This window comes from Piliocolobus tephrosceles, chromosome 1 (genome assembly GCF_002776525.5).
Source record: "Piliocolobus tephrosceles isolate RC106 chromosome 1, ASM277652v3, whole genome shotgun sequence".
Taxonomy (NCBI): domain Eukaryota; kingdom Metazoa; phylum Chordata; class Mammalia; order Primates; family Cercopithecidae; genus Piliocolobus; species Piliocolobus tephrosceles.
The window spans coordinates 54,016,616-54,036,866 of record NC_045434.1 but is presented as its reverse complement, the minus strand read 5'-3'; the positions used below and the strand labels follow the sequence as shown (position 1 = coordinate 54,036,866).

General features: G+C 37.6%; 1 protein-coding gene and 1 pseudogene across 3 annotated transcripts in view; both read right to left on the bottom strand.

Annotated features, from left to right (window-relative positions):
• CRB1 (crumbs cell polarity complex component 1) overlaps positions 1–20,251 on the bottom strand; it is a 165,152-nt gene that overhangs the window by 101,726 nt on the left and 43,175 nt on the right. The window lies entirely within an intron of this gene.
• Positions 15,549–15,811, bottom strand: LOC111550973 (annotated as a pseudogene).

Here is a 20,251-nt window from a genome sequence, read left to right as displayed (position 1 = left end):
AGAGCGAGACTCCGTCTCAAAAAAAAAAAAAAAAAAAAAAAGAAAAGAAAAAGAAAAGAAAAATGGTTTTTAAATATTTCCTAAGTATCATCTTCACTGACCTTTAGAAAATACTATTTTATTATTTATGTTTATAATTGCCTTGATGTTACCATTAGAACATTGATCTTCAGAGTTTGATTTTACATACATTTTTGGTTGGAAAGACCCAAGGAAGTCATCCAGTCCAATCAACAACTCAAGAATTCCATCTTTCGTATCCACAAACAATTCTAATCACATAGAATCTTTTTTCTTTGCAAGGATGCTTGTCTCATTTATAGACAGTTTAATTATCTGAAAATGTTTTGACAATTGAACTGAATTTTGCCTCTGTTACTACTTACACTAGCACTAGTCATTTCCTTCAAAAGAAAGTAGCATGCATTTAACCATGATCTTGCTCTGGGTACCAGATACATGAGCATGTTCTCTTTATAACACATGTATTGAGCTATAAATATATTATGTGTACACTTTTCTCTGTGAGTGATACTTCAATAAAATGTTAACAAGAAATAATAACCAGATCTTGATTACAGTTTTATCAGTAGAGAGTAAACTCTTATTTTGAAAGGGGTAATTTTGAAGAAAACTCTTTGGAAAAAGTAATAAACATACAGCTTCAGCTGTAGATTTCAGTGACACTTATGAAATGTTCCATTCAGACCCTCTTCCTTATTGGGGTCAGACTACCATGAAAGGAGTGAAAAACAAGTCTGAAATTTATATAGCTGCATCTTAGAGGCATCAAAAGTAGGTTTAGTTCCCTTTTGTTGGAAAGTGTTGATAGAGTTTTGGATCTGGGAATCCTTTATATAATGAATTCATTAAGAACCATTATAATTGAGAGAAAGAGTGGGTAAGAGCAAACAAGAAAGAGAAAAGAGAGGAAAAAATGGAGAAAGATGGGAGTAAACCAGATTAATCTGCAGCCTTAAGATATCAATATAGCCACCTGGGAAAATGTACTAGTAAACTCATCTTGATCTAAACTGTAAATTCAATCTGAAGAAAAATTAGATTGTGGAGAGCAGGACATTTTGTTTGATTGAATTTGAAAAATCTTACACAATTGGCTGGCTCTATATCATTGTTTGATGCTTGAAGAACTGATGGTTTCACATGTGCCAAAAAGGGCTTGCCCATACATAGCCTTATTTTATCCACAATTCCTCTTTTTTAAAACACTATGGGAGATGTCATGAAGTAAAAACAGAAAAAAAACCAGAAAACTTACATGTCAACAAAACCGTGTGGCTCTGTCTTAAGACACTAATTCACCAAGGGCAGCTCTACAGAAACGTCTAACTGACAAAATTACTTTTGTCATAAGCCAATTAACTAAGAACATACACTTGACTCAAAGATAGTGCCGGAAGGATACAGCAGGCTACAGCTAGGCCAATTTTGCCTTAAGCTAGGAAGTGCTTTATTGCACAAATGATTCTAATCACAATTCCAATAATAACTCCTATAGGTTTGTCATGATCCATTTAAAAAAAAAAGAGATCATAAAAAAGGGTTTCATTTTGAACAAAATCTTTCTCATAAAAATGTAAGTTCATTTAATATATTTGAATTTTTGAAAAACTAAATCTTTAGATTCTTGATAGGAAGAAAACGGAACTGAGAAACTTAAAGATAAGGTGTTAGATGCTCTTGAAAATGGAAGATCAATCTGAAATAAGGAGAACACATTTTTCAAATTATGATATGTCAAGTGGCATGGAAAACTTAATTTATCAAAATGTGGCATACACTATAATTAGAGCAAGAATTCTGAGGCTCATCTAGTTATATCTGGATTAGGAGAATGAAAGAATCTTCATAAGGCTTATTAAAGTTTTTAGCTGCTAAGGGCAAAAGTTTACCTGACATGTGGGTTAATGATCAATGCCTACAACTGAGAGTCCTGAGATTTCTCTCAAGCTTCAATTGAGTGATTTCAGCATTTTTATATTCATGAAATATTGGTTAGGCCTCCTGTTATGGGCTAGGCATTGTGCTAGGTCATGGAGCTACAGTAGTCAAGATGTTCAAAGTCTATTTCATAGTGGACAATTCTAGTAAGGACTGAGAGAGGGGAGCTTAAAAAATTAACGAAAGTGTGTGTCTGTGTGTGTGCATAAGATCACACAATGATAAGTATGAAGAAATTAATAAGGGTAAGGAAATAGAGCGTGTGATTGTATGTGTTGGGGTGCAGAGAGAGGTGGCATTTTTGTAAGGGTTTAGATAGACCTCTCTGGAAAAGTGGTCTTTGACTAAAGATTTAAAAGAAGGAATCACCATGCAAAAATCTGTAGTCTTCTAGGTAAAGGGAAAAATAAATGTAAAGCCCCCAAGGCAGAAATGAGTTTGGCCTAACCAAGTAACTTTAAGATCCCAACCTAGCAAAAGTGAAGAGAGTGAGGACTCAGGAGATGATTTTGGAGAGGATAACTGAGGACAGATCACACAAGGGCTTGTAAGAATATGTTAAGGAGTACAAGTTTTATTGAGAACATGATGTGAACCACTGGACTGTTTGAATGGAAGACTCGCATGATATTATGCATATTATGTTACTACCAAAGCTGTGTGGAGAACTGATTTAGGAAGTCAAGAATGGAAGCACACCAAAACATTAGGCTATTGCAGTAGTTGAGGTGAGACATGACAGTGGCTTGGTCTAGAGTAGAAATGGTAGAGGTGGGAAGTATTATCATGCTTGAAACACAGCTTAAAGGAGAAGCCAACAAAATGTGTGGAGGAATCAGATGTGGGATATTAAAGAAAGAGAGAAATCAAATATAGCTTTAAATTTATGGTCTGGCCAACTGGGTGAATATGTTGTTACCACTTACTGAGATGGGGAAGAAGTGTTTTTGTCATTATTGTCGTTTTGTGAATTTTTGTTTTGTTTTGTGATTATTTTGTTTGCTTTAGCTTAATTTTTTGTTTTGGATTTCATGAAGATAAAAAAATAAAAAGTTTTGCCTGGGGTAATGTTTGAAAATCATTTTAGCTATCTAAATACAAAAGTTAAGGGAAGTTCAAGAGAGGGGCTAGGGCTGGAGACAAAAATTTAAATGTTGTAAACATCTATCTAAAATTTAAAGTCAAGAGATTACATGGGATTTCCCAAGGGGTGAAAAAATATGTTTAAGGACTGAATCCTAGGGGACTCCAGCATTTAGAGTCTGGAAAATAGAGGATATGCTAGCAATAGACTGATAGTGAACAAGAAGGGGGCAGATGTTAAATAAAGAAATTATATCCAGCAGATCAGAGAGAACAACTATAAATGAGAGGCCAGTTAAGAGGAGGACTTAAAATTAAGCTTTAGATTAGCAAATGGAAATTGTTGACAGGGAAGCTTTCACTGAAGTAGAAAAAATTGCCTTATTGGGGAGGTTACTGGGAAGTGAAAAAGTAGAGAGTAAGTATAGATATCTCTTTAGAGAAGGTTGGAGTAGAGAAGAGAATATCCGACGAGGTGTACGCATTCTAAGGAGCATTTTTTTTTCAGATGGTAGATAGGCAAGCTGATTAGAATGATTTAGAGTACAGTGGAAAATCAATGATGCAAGATTTGTAAAGAATAATTGCTAAAGATCCTGAATCATAGAGAATGAACAGGGTGCCATGCATACATAAACTTTGGGTGGGAATGTTGTAATGGAAAAGTAGTCCAAACATAGGCAGGAATTGGGAGGTGGCAAGTAAATGAGTGACAGATAAATAGGTAGGTGTTGGGAGAGTCAATCTACCATGGGCACTGAGAATCACTGCAATTCTTGTTGGTTGTACCAAGAATGCAAGATCCTTATCATTCTACCCAGGCTATCTCTCAGGGTTGCTTTTTGCAGCAAGCAACTTTGAAATATGAGGTTCAAAGTCAGGACAAAAAGCAGATTGGCTTACTGCCTGCTATGAAAACAGATAATTTATCAGGTTATTGTTCCTCAGCTGTGATGCAAATCCATGGCAGGTACATCATCCATCTATCAAATCACCCCTGTAAGACTTGAATGCAAGAGAAACCTACATAAACATGATGCTCATGCAGCCTGCTGTGCTGTGAGTAATATAGTTCTTTGTCTCTGACCCAAGAGTTTTGTATCTTCTGCCAGCATCCATAAAACAGTAACAGGCTAACTCATTCATTTATAAATGGGGTAAAATTTAATTTCAGACCCAACAGTTATGGCAACAAAGATGAGATCCTGAAAGAGACATGTCTTTCTGGAAGAAAAATGTTAAGAGCCTTTTGGGATGGGTTCAGATGTAGGAGATGGATTCCCTGGACTCCCACTGAAGTGGTAGGTGAAAGATGGAAGTAAGGGACCTCCGAGGTCCTGCCCGTCAATCAGATTGGGATTAAAACAAGCAGTCTTATATGGTGCCTTGGTTGTTTCTAGATCTCCTCTAGGTGGGAGGAGGAAAAAACATGGTTATGACAATAGAGCAGCAAGCCCTGTGGCTCCAGCCAGAAGGCAATGTGACTGCTGAGTCAAGGAGTATCGAAAGATGAAATAAATGGAGCCAACAATGACATCATTTCTATTCAATACAGAATTTTAGTTAGAACAAAAACATGATGAGTTTGTTTGAGCCACAAGCAAGAGAAATTGAATTGAAGTTGAAATTGAACATAAAACTTTACTGATTAGAGCTGCTCTCTCCCTCTATGACCCCTGATTCCTCCCTCTCCCTATTCCACAACATTAACTTCTTTAAGAAGAAATAACCTTGTTATCTGAGACCTCAAGTTACTAGCTTACTCAGATGTGGCACTGTTCTTGCTTGGTGACTACCCTTTGATGGGGCAGAGCACAATGGCATGCATGGGGGCAAGAAAAAAGAGGTCTTCTGGGCCCTGACACTAATCAGATAATCAGGATACACCTGGGTAGGAAGCAGCTCTGGCACTTGGACAGCAGCCCCAGAGGAAGGACCAAGACTTTTCCCACTTCTACTCCCATAGGTTAATCTCCCCATCATCCTGCATTCCTTTTATTCCCAACTGGGGGATAGTATGGTTTTTTGGTGGCTGTTGCTATAACCCCTAATAAGAACAACTAGAATCAAATGGATTACCCAACATCTATCTAGATGGCTTCCATCAATACCTGGATCCATCCTCTTACCAGAAAACATATCCACTACCACGGACTACAGCAAAGGACTATATGTTTCTAACCTAGAAACTGCATACCAGAGGAGACTCCTGCCAAAATTGGCCTGATTGTTTTGCAGTAAAGGAGGCCACATTACAAGGAGCATTTTCCCTGCTCACTTCTAGAAAATTGGCTGTGTCAGATCTCTGACCCTCTCTTGGGACTACCATTGGTGCCTTGCTAATATTGACACATTTTTAGATTATTTTGCTAGTATTTCAGTTTGATAATCTGATTCTTATTTTCAGCTTTCAAGACCACCTACAATCTGACAATGGTGTGTTTTTCTCATAAAGGCCACCTAGCAATGGATCAGTAGTAAAAATATTCAATGGACATTCCACACTCTCATCATTCTCTGATAAGGCTGCTGGCATCATTGAGATATGGAATAGACTTTTTGAAAATCAATCCTAAAGATTTCTGACTCTCCCTCCTTTCTGTATCTACCTTCTTTGCCTCTTTCTGGCTCACAGATTTTATTAAAACAGTTTATTAAGGCTGTTTGAGCATTAAATATGGTCATGGGCAGGAAAGGTTTGTCTCCTATTGGCCAACTCCTGGGTAATGATCAAGGTGGAAGGGTAGAAAAATTATATAAACTTATTTTGAAAATGCATGATTCTCCCTTGATCATTTATGAACCTGAAGTGTATTTTCTTGCCCTAGTGACAACCTCATGCCAGCTTGATTTGTACACATTTTGAAGGGCAGCCACGTCTAAAGGCAAGACTGAGAGATTCAAACTTAACTTGATGCAGCTACCTGGATTCTTTTATTGAATTAACATGGTCCTAGATCATAAAGACAATGACCACTGGTTGAATATACTACTTACCAAGTAGTATATTTACTTAGAGTGACCTAACTGGACTAAGTGGGAAATATAATGAATCTCAGTAAATATTTTTTAAAGTGACCTATTCCTATTCATGTCTGACCTCTCTGGACAAAAGGTATTGGTATGAGCAGATGATTGGAGAAGAGGTAAAGTTATAGCTACTGGGTTGGGATACCCTAGTTTCATGGCCATGGAGGGAGAATAAAAATTCCAGCAAGTGAGCACAGATCACTTTAAACCCCAGGCAGTTCAGGGCAGAGGGACACTTAGGCTTCTTGTTCCTTAGATTCAGCACTATAGTCTGGCAAAACAATTGTATAGTCTAGCTGAATCTAGGAGCAGCTGCAGCTGACAATTTAAACTCACTACAGGATTTGTCATCCTTGTCCAGGTGTTATAAAAACACTAAAATTCTTGCACACTTGGCTGATCCTAAACTACTTCACCATACCTGATACCACTAATGGAAGCTCCTGAACTGCCTCCTCCTCAGCCTTGTATGTGTACAAATAGGCCCCACAACTGTGTTTGTTGTTGTTGCTGTTTTTTAGAGATGGGGTCTCACTATGTTGCCCAGCCTCGTCTCGAACCTCCTGCCTTGGCCTCCCAAAGCACTGAGATTTCAGGTGTGAAGCACTGTGCCCAACCTCAATCTTAATAACATATATTCATACACTTTTCCTAATACTCAGGCAGCTTAAGTGTTGCCATAAATGGCAATGGGAGCTGCAAGTGATGCTTCTATTGTACTGAATTAACCAAACCAATGTAACAACTGTATAAATGAATTTTAATCAGAAATTCTGAACTAGAGTCTGTCCCTTTGTGTTATATGTTTGTATTTGGGGGAATGTCTCTCCTTTGGGGGTTAGGGTTGCTCATTTATTGCCCCTGTCATTATTGGTAATGACATCAAAGATCAGTATGTCAATCTAAGCTCCCTTACGTGCGTCACAGTGGATAACTAATGGGCTTTAGACTACTTTCTGGCTATCTAAAGCAAGATATACTGGTGCCCCTGGGATGTATGTACAATTGGCTGAGTCCAGGGCCCTGGGGGGTAGAGTTGAAATGTATACTACAGGTTGACTTCATCTTATTGCTTACAGTCCTCTTGATAGTCTCCTTAATTAAATGCTGCTTGATGCAAATTGAACAGATTTAACCCCAGTCTCTGTCAGTCAGATTAAGCAGGGTGGCTAATGGAGTGGCATATTCATATGAAAATTCGAGTTCAGCCAAGAACACATGGGGTCATGGGAGGGATTGCTAGAAGAAGCAACTCATCATGGGCCTTGTGTGTCCTGGCAGTTTTTTACTGGGAATCCTAAGAATGCAAGGCCCTGACTGATCTTTATCTGCCCATTTCTTGGGGTTGGTTTTGCAGCAAGCATCTCTGAGGAATGAAGTAATGTCTCCCTCTGGGACAAGGAGCAGGCTTCTTGCTGTTTACTGTAAAAGTGATGAGTTCCCCAACTCAATGTTCATCAGTTGTGACAAAAATCTGCCTGTGCAGTACTCATCTGGGTACATGTAGTACCAACCCTATGGGAGTTGGGTGCAAGATTAATTCATGTAAACCCAAGGCTCATGCTGCTGGTTGTGCATTTTTTCCTGACACAAAGTTTTATGTCTTTTGCCGGCATTCACAAAACAGTAACAGGATAACATATGAGCTTGTAAAAAGGATAAAAATCAAACCTCAGAACTGACAATACTTTTGGTGGAGGGAAGATACTACATTCCTGATGAAATTAGACTTGATGATCAACTTAGGGTAACGATGAGGGAGGAGGTGTTGGAATTTTGAAGAAATAGAAGATATAAAAAGGGTCATCTTAGGAGGTAGAGCTCTAGAAGGATTGTTGTCTAGTACTAAAGGCCCCATGAGATTTGGCGCCATAAATTTACAGTGACACTCATCGGTTCAGTGTGTGGCTTGTGAGTTTTTCTCCAACCACATCAGATTGGTGTTAGGTGTGGAGAAGATGGAGGATTGATTTAACCATAATTGTACCTTTGGCAGGCAAGTACAATGAAGAGAACAAGAATCAGGTGAGCTGAAGGTGTATGTAAGGGAATAATTATAGTGCTGGACCTTGGAACCTTAGCTGAGACAGAAGGTAAGTAAGACAATGACTGGAAAAAAGTGGTTAAGACACCAGACTAGGCTCAATGGAAAAAGTTCTAAAGTATATGAACTGGAATAACTGGAGGTTCTGGTCAAAAAATAGAACGATTTAAAATGAAGTTTTTTAGGAAGGTTATTGGCAATAATAAGGCATAAGTTATGACCAAAGAAGTGGGCAGAAGTGTGTGGCATGGTAGTCACAGTCATTGGAAATAAGGATTTCAAATAACAGAGATAATGGTTATATCAGTTGTCTGAACAGATGCTGAAATCCTCAAAATGATGACAGGAGTAAGACATTAAGGTAATCAGTGACTGAGGAGAAGGTACCATGAGGTAGGAAGAATGTTGCAACCAAAAGAGGTAGTGAGCAGTGTAGTTCAAAGACATGTAGTGGGTTTTTGATGTAGGCATCACATCAAAACCCACATGAAGTGGGTTTTTGATGTAGGCATTTAATGCTATAAACTTTCCTCTTAGCATTGCTTTTGCTGTATCCCAGAGGTTTCGATAGGTTATGTCACTATTATCGTTCAGTTCAAGGAACTTTGTAATTTCCTTCTTGATTTCATTGTTGATCCAATGATCATTCAGGAGCAGGTTATTGAATTTCCATGATTTTGAGGGTTCCTTTTGGAGTTGATTTTGTTTTATTGCACTGTGGTCTGAGAGTGTACTTGATATAATTTCTACTTTTTAAAATTTCTTGAGGCTTGTTTTGTGGCCTCTCATATGGTCTATCTTGGAGAATGCTCCATGTGCTGATGAATAGAATGTATATTCTTCAGTTGTTGGGTAAAATGTTCTATAGATATCTGCTAAGTCCATTTGTTTTAGGGTGTAGTTTAAGTCCATTGTTTCTTTGTTGATTTTCCGTCAACAAAAGTATAAACATCTTGTGTTTTTTTTAATCGTGTTATTGTTTTATAGGTCCTGTGAGATTTACCTTTTTTTTTTTTTTTTTTTTTGAGACGGTGTCTCGCTCTGTTGCCCAGGCTGGAGTGCAGTGGCGGGATCTCAGCTCACTGCAAGCTCCACCTCTCGGGTTCACGCCATTCTTCTGCCTCAGCCTCCCGAGTAATTGGGACTACAGGCGCCCGCCACATCGCCCGGCTAGTTTTTATGTATTTTTTCAGTAGAGACGGGGTTTCACCATGTTAGCCAGGATGGTCTCGATCTCCTGACCTCGTGATCCACCCGTCTCGGCCTCCCAAAGTGCTGGGATTACAGGCTTGAGCCACCGTGCCCGGCCAAGATTTATGCTTTAAGAATGCTCTATTTTGGTGTATTTTGAAGTTCTGTTTCAAGATTTAGAGCTGCGTTTTAGCAGTTCTTGTAGTGCTGGCTTGCAAGTGGAGAAATCTCTCAGCATTTGTTTGTCTGAAAGAGATTGTGTCTTTCCTTCACTTATGAGGCTTAGTTTCACTTGATACAAAATTCTGAATGAGGAAGAAAGACTAATTTCCTAGATGAAGCAATGACATGAGGACATTTAGTTTACCTTTGGGACTAGTCAAACATGAGATTTGGAAGAAGAATGAAAGACAACCACCATTCAAGAAGATTGCAGAAGAAATGGTACCTTGAGAATATAGCATGGTTTGAGCTTAAGCAAGCAGGTGAAGGAAACATTTAGAAAAAAGTTGAGGACATTGGTAATTGGGCTTATTAAACCTTCAGCATACAGAGAGAAGTTCAGAATGGGGTGGAAAATTGCATGAAATTAGGATATGTACAGAGAATTCTTGGATAAAGACCAGAAATGATGAACTGGGATGCTGGGACTTCTGTGGGTGACTGAGGTAAGAACACTTATAAGTCATAGTGGTATTGTTCCTGATGTACTTAAGGAAAAGTTATAATCAATTCTGATTATACCTTCTTCGGAAATTAATTGTTGCTTAAGTAATGACTAAGGGGTAGTTTTTTGCTAATAGCAGATATAATAAAACCTCTTTTGAGGAAGCGATATGTAATTCTTCAGGAAGAGGATTGGTTGGTCTCAGGAAGAGGTTTTGAATACTTTTTCTTACCCTGGGAACTGGGTTGCTTGGGGCTAAAGTGTAGCTCTAGGTGAATGTGCATGTCATGGCAGTTGCGGAGCGGATGCAAGAGGAAACAGATGTTTCTGAGGGTCTTCTGTGTTAATGTCAGAAGACAGACTCTCTCAACAAACTACAGCAGTAGACATTGGGAAAAGAGGTATAATTAATCGTTTTTTAGGTCAGGTGTAAGTCAATAATATTGTTCTTCTTAATGATTACCAGGCTTAATAAACAAACTTTTAGGGACCTTGGGTAGTTAGAAAAAAACATGGGATGTCAAGATGGGCATCCTCATGAATAGCAAACACACACTTGACCGCATCATATGAGAGCTCACAGGATGGTCTACTGTGAGGACAACTCCCAATATCCTCAACCTTCCCTCTGATCATTTTCTTCAACTTCTTACTCTAACAAACACTAGGCTATTCTCAGGAAACATTACTCTCCTGAAAGCTCTTTTAAATGGGTGTGGCCCACATCTCTCTCATCAAAATACAACCCTGGTATGAAAATCTACCTTTCAGGTCTTCTAAGTTGACAGGACAGCACCTTAAGACTTTAATGATGAATTTCCTGGTTTTGTTCTTTAGTTTCAGAACATTTTTCTAATACGTGTTGGCCAGCATACTTAAGTTGAAGAGTTGGCACCTGTCTGCTGATAATTCATTTGAGAGTTTTTCCCTTACTTGTGTGATTACAAGTCAACAGAAGAATGCTAACCTGAGAAAGCAGCCAAGGCCCTTGATGCCACAGTTATCTATCTTTGTCATAGGGTCTCACAAACATATCTGCCTGTGTTTTGGTCTGTATGTGGTCTTCCAAATATCAGCCTTTAAATTTTCCTCCTAGCTAGAATATCTTTGTACATATTAGGCAGTAAGCAATCAATAAAAATAATTTTTTAAATTAATGTGTGTATAATGTAGTATACCTGTACTAGTTATTGCAGCTAACATAGTAAAATCAAAAGGAGTACAAGCATAAATAGTTATACACACGATGAATAGTTTTGTTTCTAGAAATCAACATGCATGGTAAAGGCAAAGGTAAATGAATCAGATGAATCTGTTGAAAAGATGTTTTATGAAGTAAACGAGGATATAAGAGAAGTTTGATCTTTTAGAATTACAGTTTTATATGTATATCAAATATCTGTTTGAGAGTCCTAGGATTTATACTCTCAAACTTGAAATTGTAAGTAAGAAAAAAAAAAAAAAGTGCATCTCTAGGAACAATGCTCCTGAAATGTGAAGTCAGCAAATGAAAAAATTCTATTGAAAATTTCTCTTCCAGCAGGAGATATTGGCTGTCCCATTGCCTAATTCCTTCATGACTACATGAAACTTTGAATGATGTATGTTTGGCCCTCTATGGCTATTTTAGTTGAATTTAGGTAAAGTGACAGGATTTGATTTTGAAGGAAAAGTGAAAGCTTCATTTTTAGCAACATTGTGCTTGAAGCGGATGAACTTGAGAACGAAAGCCCTGTGTGCAGTCACTTTGCCAGGTGGCTCTCATCGGGGTGTTTATTGTTAAGAAACTCGCTATTTTTGCCCGAGGTTTGAAGCCAGGACTTCATAGGATCCCCTGCTGCACTCAGTTCTTTCCATACAGAAAGCAGATGGGTGAAGTAGAATAAAATCCCAGCCTCAGAGGCAACAATGTAGCGTTCCAGAGACCAAGGAGGGTGTTCCTCTGAGTTGGAGTACATGCTAATTGGAGTTTGGTGAAGGAAAGTTAGAAATGAAAATTGGACTTGGATGAGATGGTTTGGAAACTTGTTAAGGGTATTATCATGAGTATAGTTTGATAAACAGAAATGAAATGTTCACATGAAAGACATATCAATTGTTTCCAATTCCACTTGGCTGGTTAGAACAGGGTGGTTCAAGGGTAAGCACATAGGTCATGAGATCCTTGTAAAAGTTTCAGTAGTAATGTTGATTTGTATTTTTAAAATGTGAATTTATCAAGCTGTTTGGGTTCTTATAATTTCCACTAACTTCTATCTGGCATAAACAGCATAAAAGTTCCTCTTTATTGATTTATCCTATGGTGCCTTTTTATGGCTCCACTGTGCCAGTTATCATATTGTCTTATACTTTGTGCATCATTTTCCTCCTGTTCTTTCATTTTCCCTTGGAAAGAGACCATGTACTCTCATCATTTTATCCCCAGAACTGAGCCCAGTGACCCGGACTGGAAAGCTCAAACATAATACAAAGAAGCGGCCAACATTCCTTCCAGTAGTGGTCAAGGGTGGTCATACAAAATAAAGATAATTTACTGACTTTGGAATGGACTGAGTAGTGTTATTCAACTACAGGCCTTCTCCAATTATAAATTTATTTTGCTTACTATTAAAATTTTGTGGATGTGCAGGTTTAAATAAATGCACAGACATTTAAATCAAGTGGTAATGGTCCATTCTCATTTTAATTTGAGTGTTGCAACTATGGTCACAAATAGTTATGACAAGATACAAGCATATTTTGCCAAATTTTTTTTGAAATGATTTTGGAGAATTAGAGTATAGTAACCACTATTGCCTCTAGAGGCATGGTTCAATTCTAGTCATTAAAATATCGAAATGGATCTTTAGACTTTTCTCAATTATCTCATCAAATGAGACTTTTGGTTTCTCTGGGCCATGGTAACTCGCTTTCCTTGCTGGAAATTCTAGAAGAAACCTTGAATGAAAGCTGATCCTCCTTCACGAGGCCTTGATTCCTCTCACTAGGATTCTCTGCCTCCTTGAGTTCCTGTTTTCATTTCTTATCTTCCATGGTCTCAAGTTCTCTCTATTTCTATATCCCTGAGTATAATTCTGAGACTCTCAGTTAATTTTCTATTCTAGTATATATCATTTTTACATTATAAAAAGTTAGAAAAATTACATTACATATGTAAATATTTTCAATATAGAAGGTAATTACACAAGTAGTGAAGAGTAATAAATACATTCTTAATTATAATACAAAAAAAGAATAGTTTATACCTGTATTTAACACTTGGAATGGTTCTTTTGAATGGAGCTGCCAGTAAATGTACTATGCACAAATACATTTTTCATCATAATGGAAATTTTATTTTAATCTAACAACCAATAGAGCTGTAAATACACATAGCATGCAAAAAAGTAAACTGTATATTTTCTATCTGAAAAATATAAAACGGATGTATAACAAATAAAAATAAAATAAAGTTGAATATCCAACTATTCAGGGTGAAAGAAAGGTAAGGGAAATAGTAGGTTTTTTATTAATGATTAATTATAGTCATCTCATTGATAAAAATAAATGACATTTTGAACTTCTTGGTACTATCAGGAAGATAAAGAGAAAGTTAACACTTGCTTTTCTACCTGAAGCCATTTAAAAAAAAAAATCACACAATTTTCCTTATCCTACTATAACACAAGTGTTTTTAACAAATGTTACATAGGGACTTTTAGACTGGACAAGACAGCATAGACTTGTCTCTCCCTGTTTCTCCCCACTAAGCATGACTAAAAACTACATATAACAACCAAATAGAACTCTGAAAGGTAGAAGAGGAAGGTGAACTGGTTAGAGATCCCAGGTGTAACAGCAGAGCATCAGGGCTTTTTATAACCTCCAGCATAATACAAGAAGGTGCCTCAGTCCTGGTGTTTGCTGCCCCCAGGTCAGTAACAGAAACAAGAGAAGGCGGCCCAGGTTGGCTCTTTCTTTCCCCAGATTGAATGAGAGTCCCACCTACAATACAGGGTGAGCCTGGAAGAATGGGCAAAGAGAATTAAACAAAGCCCTTCTGGAGGAGGAGGAGGAGAGGAAGAAGAGGAGGAGGAGGAGGAAGAGGAGGAGGAAGAGGAAGAGGAGGACGAAGAAGAAAAGAAAAAAGCAGCCAGAGAAAGAGCTCACCTCCTCTGTTGCTGAGGCTCCCCTCTGCTCCCCAGAGACATCATATGGCAAGGGGCCATGGCAAAAAGAATTATGCTACCACAATGGCCTGTTATGTGAAATCTTTTCTTTCCTTAACAGTTCTGAGACTCTCCACTTCCATCAAGAGATACCCTGTGCCTGGGGGATCAACAAAGGCGATTATACCACAACAAGTATTCAGCCTAGGAAATGCTCTCTACCCCCAGAGACAGGGAGAAGCTCACCACAACACCCACCAAAGGAACCTCTTCATCCCCATAAATCAAGACTCCCCTTCCTCAGAAGGATATGGAACATTCTCACCTAAGGAAACACCTTCTGGCCACTCAGGTATCATCAGTAGAGACCTGGGAGGCCCAATGGCACAAGGTAAGCCAAGAAAGTCAGAACAACACAGCAAAGACTCAGGAAATAAACTGATGATTGGAACCACAGTCCATATAAGTAGGCCAGGACCTGTTCTTGAAACCTAAAAAGGTGACTGCCTGCTAAATTCAAAAATTCAAAGAAGACATGGAGTCTCCTAACCTAATATCTAAAATGTCCACCATACCATTCAAAATCATCTGTCATCACAAGGATCGGTAAAACCATAACTTGAATGAGAAAAAAAATGAAATGATGTCAACCCTGAGATAAATCAGATATTGGAATTATCTAACAAGAATTTTAAAACAACCATCATACAAATGATTTAATAAGCAATTACAAATTCTCCTGAGATGAAGAAAAAATAGAAGTATCAGCAAAATATATGTTGCTTAAAAGAACAAAATGGAAATTATAGACTTGAAAAAAAACAATAGATGAAGTAACTCCCTGAATGGGCTCAATACTAGACGGGAGACAAAAAAGAATAGAATCAATAACTTGAGGACAGATCAAAAGAATTTGCTCAATCTGTGCAAAAGGTAGAAAATAGATTAAACAAAAATAAAAACAGAACCTCAGAAACCTCCGAAAGCACAGCAAAAGATCCAATATTTGTATGATCAGAGTCCCAGAAGTGGAAAAAAAAAGGATCTGAAAGAATATGCAAAGAAAAATTGGCTGCCAAGCTCCCAAATTTGCCAAAAGGCATAAATCTACTGATTTTAAAAGGTGAGACTATCTCAAATAGGATAAACCCAAATAAGTTGACACCAAGTCATATTACAAATTGCTGAAAATTAAAGACAAAGAAAAAAATACTGAAAGCAGTTAGATAGAAATAATCTATTACCTTTAGGGCAACACCACTTTTCTTTTTCTTTTTTGCAAGCATGTGATTGAGTTTATTGCAGAACGGTAATAGGAAATGAGACTGTACGAAGAAAAGAGATGGAGACAAAACTGGATGACGGTTTCATACTGGGTGTCCCATCCACAGACCTCAGCAGCCCTCCCACGGATCTGCCTGCCTCAGCAGCCCTGCTACGGATCTGCCTGATTCTTTCACATCAAGAAGTTGGTCTTGTGAGCCATTTCCATGTTGTAGATCCTCCGGTACCTTTCATAGCTTTCCCTCTGTGGCCGGCCGCATGGCTTCTTATAATACCGCCGATGCTTAAGGTCCTCAGTGAGCCCATCGTAGTGAGGATTCTGTTTAGGGTCCTCTATGCGCCTTCCATGCTCCCTTCCTGTACCGTCATGGTCCTGGCCATGAACTTCAGATGTTTTGCCATGACCTTGGATTTAAGTGTCCATTCTGCAGAACCAGAAAGATCCACTCCCGGGCATGGAAAGGACAGGGGTGGCAAGGAGGCGCCACAGGGTGCCAACAACAGCACACAGTTCCAAAAGGGCTTGGGTTGGGAGTTGGGAAAGGACTCTTTGTTGGTCTTTGAAAAAGGGAGCAAAAGCCTGCAAACCTTCCCCCCTGCCAAGCTCACCTTCCTTTCTCCAGACCCTGCACCCAGCATCACTTTACAATGATAGCAAATTTCTCATTTGAAACCATGGGGTGCAGAAAAAAAGTTGTGTAGTAGAGCTTTTCAAATTCCATAAGAAAAGAACTGTCAACCACGAATTCCACATTTAATAAAACTGCCTATCAAGAATGAATGTGCAATAAACACATTCTCAAAGGAAAACCAAAAGAAATTATCGCTAGCATACCTACCCTCATAGAATGGCTGAAGAAAGCTCTGTAAACCTAAATAAAGTGATTTAAAAAAACAGAAGGAATCTTGAGGCCCAAGACGGGAAGGACAAACAATGGAGAATAGACATATAAGTAAACAAAATGGAGTATCCTTCTTTTCATGAGTTTTCTAAATTATATGTAATGATTAAAGTTAAAATTATAACACCATCTGACCCTCACAACAAGGATATTTTAAAGTGCAGAAGCCAAAAAAAAAAAAAAAAAGAAAAAGAAAACCTAAACGGAAGTAAAATTCCTATACCTCACTTAAAGTGGTAAAATACTGAAACCAATAGGCTGTGATCAGTCATACTCAGAGCAATCACTATGAAAATTACACAGAGCAATATATTTAAAAACACAATGCAGAAATCGAGATGAAATCCTAAAAATAGTCAACCAATTCATAGGAAGTAAAGAGAAAGGAAGGAATCAAACAGAAAACACATAATAAAATAATAAAATCATAGAGCTAAGCCCTACAATATTACTAATTACTTAAACATAAATGGTCTAAATACACCAATTAAAAGGCAGAGATTGGCAAGGTGAATTAAAAAAGCATGACCCAACAATTTGCTGTTTTGATATACTGTTTACAAGAAACTCATTTCAAATTTAATGACATAAGTGGGTTGAAAACACAAGGGTGGAAAAATATATACTGTGTAAATATACTTTTTCAAAAGGCAGGAATGCTTATGGCAGTATCAAATGAAGTAGATTTCAAAGCAAAGAAAGAATATGAAAAAAATGTATCATTGCATAATGATAAGAGGATCAATACACCAGGAAGACATAATGACCCTAAATGTGTATACACCAAACAATAGAGCCTCAAACTACATGAAGAAAAATTGATAGAACTGAAAGAAGAAATAGACAAATCCATAATTATAGGTGGGGACTTTAACACCTTTCCTCTAAACAAGTAATAGGACTGCTAGACAGTGCTATTCTGTATCAGTAAGGATATACAAAACGTGAGCAACACCATCAGTCAATGGGATCTATTTGACATATATACAAATCACCTCTAAACAATAGCAGAACACATGTTGTTCTTTAATTTTTATTCAGGCAACCTTGGAACATTTACCAAGATAGATCGTATCCTGTGCCAAAAAACAAACCCCAACAGATTTGAAATAATTTGAATTATTTGAGATGATACAGAATGTGTTCTCTAGTCATAATGGCATCAAACTGAAAATCAATAACAGAAAGATAAGAGAAAAATTTCTAAACAGAAATTAAATAATTCAATTCTTATTTCTAAATAATCCATGGGTCAAAAAGGATGTCAGAAAGGAAATTTAAAAATACACAGAACAGTATTAAGATGGAAGTACGGCATATCAGAATACGTGGGATGCAGCTACTAAAGCAGTATTGAGAGTTAAATTTATAATGCTTCTATACTAGAAAAGAGAAAAGGTCTTAAATCAATAATAAAAGTTCCTACCTCAAGAAGCTAGAAAAATAAAAATAAATTAAAAAAAAAAAACAGAAAATAAACCCAAAGCAAGCAGAAACAAGGATATAAAAAGGAACAAAAATCAATAAAATTGAAAACAAGGAAACAGAGAAAATCAATGAAACCAAAAGCTAGCTTTAAAAATATCAATAAAATTGATAAACCTGTAGAAAGATGGACAAAAAAGGAGAAGATGTAAATAGTCAAAATTAGGAATAAAACAGAGAAATCATTATAGATTCTGCAGCCATTAAAAGAGTAACAAGGCACTACCATGAGCAACATTACGTTCAGAAGTTCAACAGAAAAATCAGCAATGTAGAAGATCCAGTCAATACAATCACCCAACATGATCTAATTGACATATATAGAAATACTCCATCCAACAACAGCAAAATACACAATTTTTAGAAAAAAAAGGACCAATCCCTTGAAATCCACAAATCATCAAAAATAGGTATCCTGGATAGTCTTGTAACAATACTGAAATTAAATCTGCAATTCAAAAGATCAGGAAAACGGAATCTCCAGGATCAGTTGATTTCCCTGAAGATGTCTACCACATATTTAAAGAATAATTAACATCAATTTTACATACTCTCTTCCAGAAAATAGAAAATGAAGAAATATTTCCCAACTTATTTTATGAGTAATATCAATATTATCCTGATCATAAAACCAAAGACAGTATAAAAAAAAGAGAGAGAGAGAAAGAAAACTATAGATCAATAATTTTCATGAACTTAGAAGCAAAAATGTCTTACAAAATATTAGCAAACTGAAAAAAAATACACCAAGTGGGATTTACTTCAGATATGCAAGTCACATTCAGTGTTTGAAAATTAACCAGTGCAATCTACCACATCAACAGGCTAAATGAGAAACTTACATGATAAATCAATTGCAGAAAAAGTGTCTGACCAAAGGCAATACTCATTTATGATTAAAAACTCTTAGCAAGTTAGGAGTAGAGAGGAACTACTTCAACTTGAAAAAGAGCATTTATAAAAATTCTATGGAGATCATAGTTAATGGTAAAAGACTGAATGTTTTTCCTCTAAAATGGTGAATGAAGCAAGATGTCTGCTTTCACAACTCATACTCAACATCGTAAAATAAATAGCATGTGTATTGTAAAGGAAGAAATAACATTCGTCTTTGCAGATGGCATAATTGTCCATGCAGACAATGTCCCGGAATCTACAAAAAGAATATTCCTAGATGTCATAGATGAGTTAAACAAAGTCTCACTATACACAATCAACAACCAAGAAACAATCATATTTTTATGTTCTAGCCCTCTAGCAAGTGGCTTCTGTTGCTTATTACCAGGAGTAACAGTCTGGACACGTTTGGCCACTGCATTTTGGTATTGGAGTCACCAAGGAAAACATAACACAGTGAAGTACTACCTGGAACAATGCTTTACTCACATAGAGAAGAGACAGAGCAAGGTCAGCTATGTAGTTGGCGTCAGTCCCCATAAATAGAAGGGCCTCCTTGCAGCAGATGCAGGGCAGTTGGCAGCATGCAACCCTCTCATGCTGCAGCAGCAGAACCTTTTGCCCTCCCCGCAGAAGAAAGTTATAGCAGTGGGGCTGGCTAGGTGCCATATGATACATATGTTTAAGCAGAACAAGGGAGTACATATTGAGTCTGAACAGGGAAAGATATTCCCACACAAGGTGATAACTCCAGCATGGGCTGCGAGGACGCTTTATCTCTTGGGAAGGAAGTGTTCTGGGCCCAAGGCCCATTCTTATGTGGGTGAGTAGGGGTTTGAAAGACCACATGCACAATACTGCTTTTCCCAACATTAACAGTGAATATGTAGAAAGTGAATTAAAAACAGAATACTATCTACTATCCATCAAGTATATACTATATACTTAGGTATAACCTCGTAAAAAATGCCCAGGGTCTGTATGTGGAAAATTACTCAACAGCTAAAAAAATAAAAACTACTAGGAAATAGGCAAAAAACATGGGGAGACATTTTCCGGAAAAAGATAAACACGGATGTCAAACAAGCATATATAAGATATTCAACATCACTAGGGATTAGGTAAATGCAAATTAAAACCACAGTGAGATATCATTGCATATCTATCAAAATGACTACTAAAAAAAAGTGATAACATTAAATGCTGGTGAGAATGCAAAGAAATTGGATCACTCGTACATTGCTGGTGGGAATGCAAAATGGTACAGACATACTGGAAAACAGTGTGGCAATTTCTTAGAAAACTAAACATGAGGCCGGGCGCAGTGGCTCAAGCCTGTAATCCCAGCACTTTGGGAGGCCGAGACGGGCGGATCACGAGGTCAGGAGATCGAGACCATCCTGGCTAACACGGTGAAACCTCGTCTCTACTAAAAATACAAAAAAACTAGCCGGGCAAGGTGGAGGGCGCCTGTAGTCCCAGCTACTTGGGAGGCTGAGGCAGGAGAATGGCGTAAATCCGGGAGGCGGAGCTTGCAGTGAGCTGAGATCCGGCCACT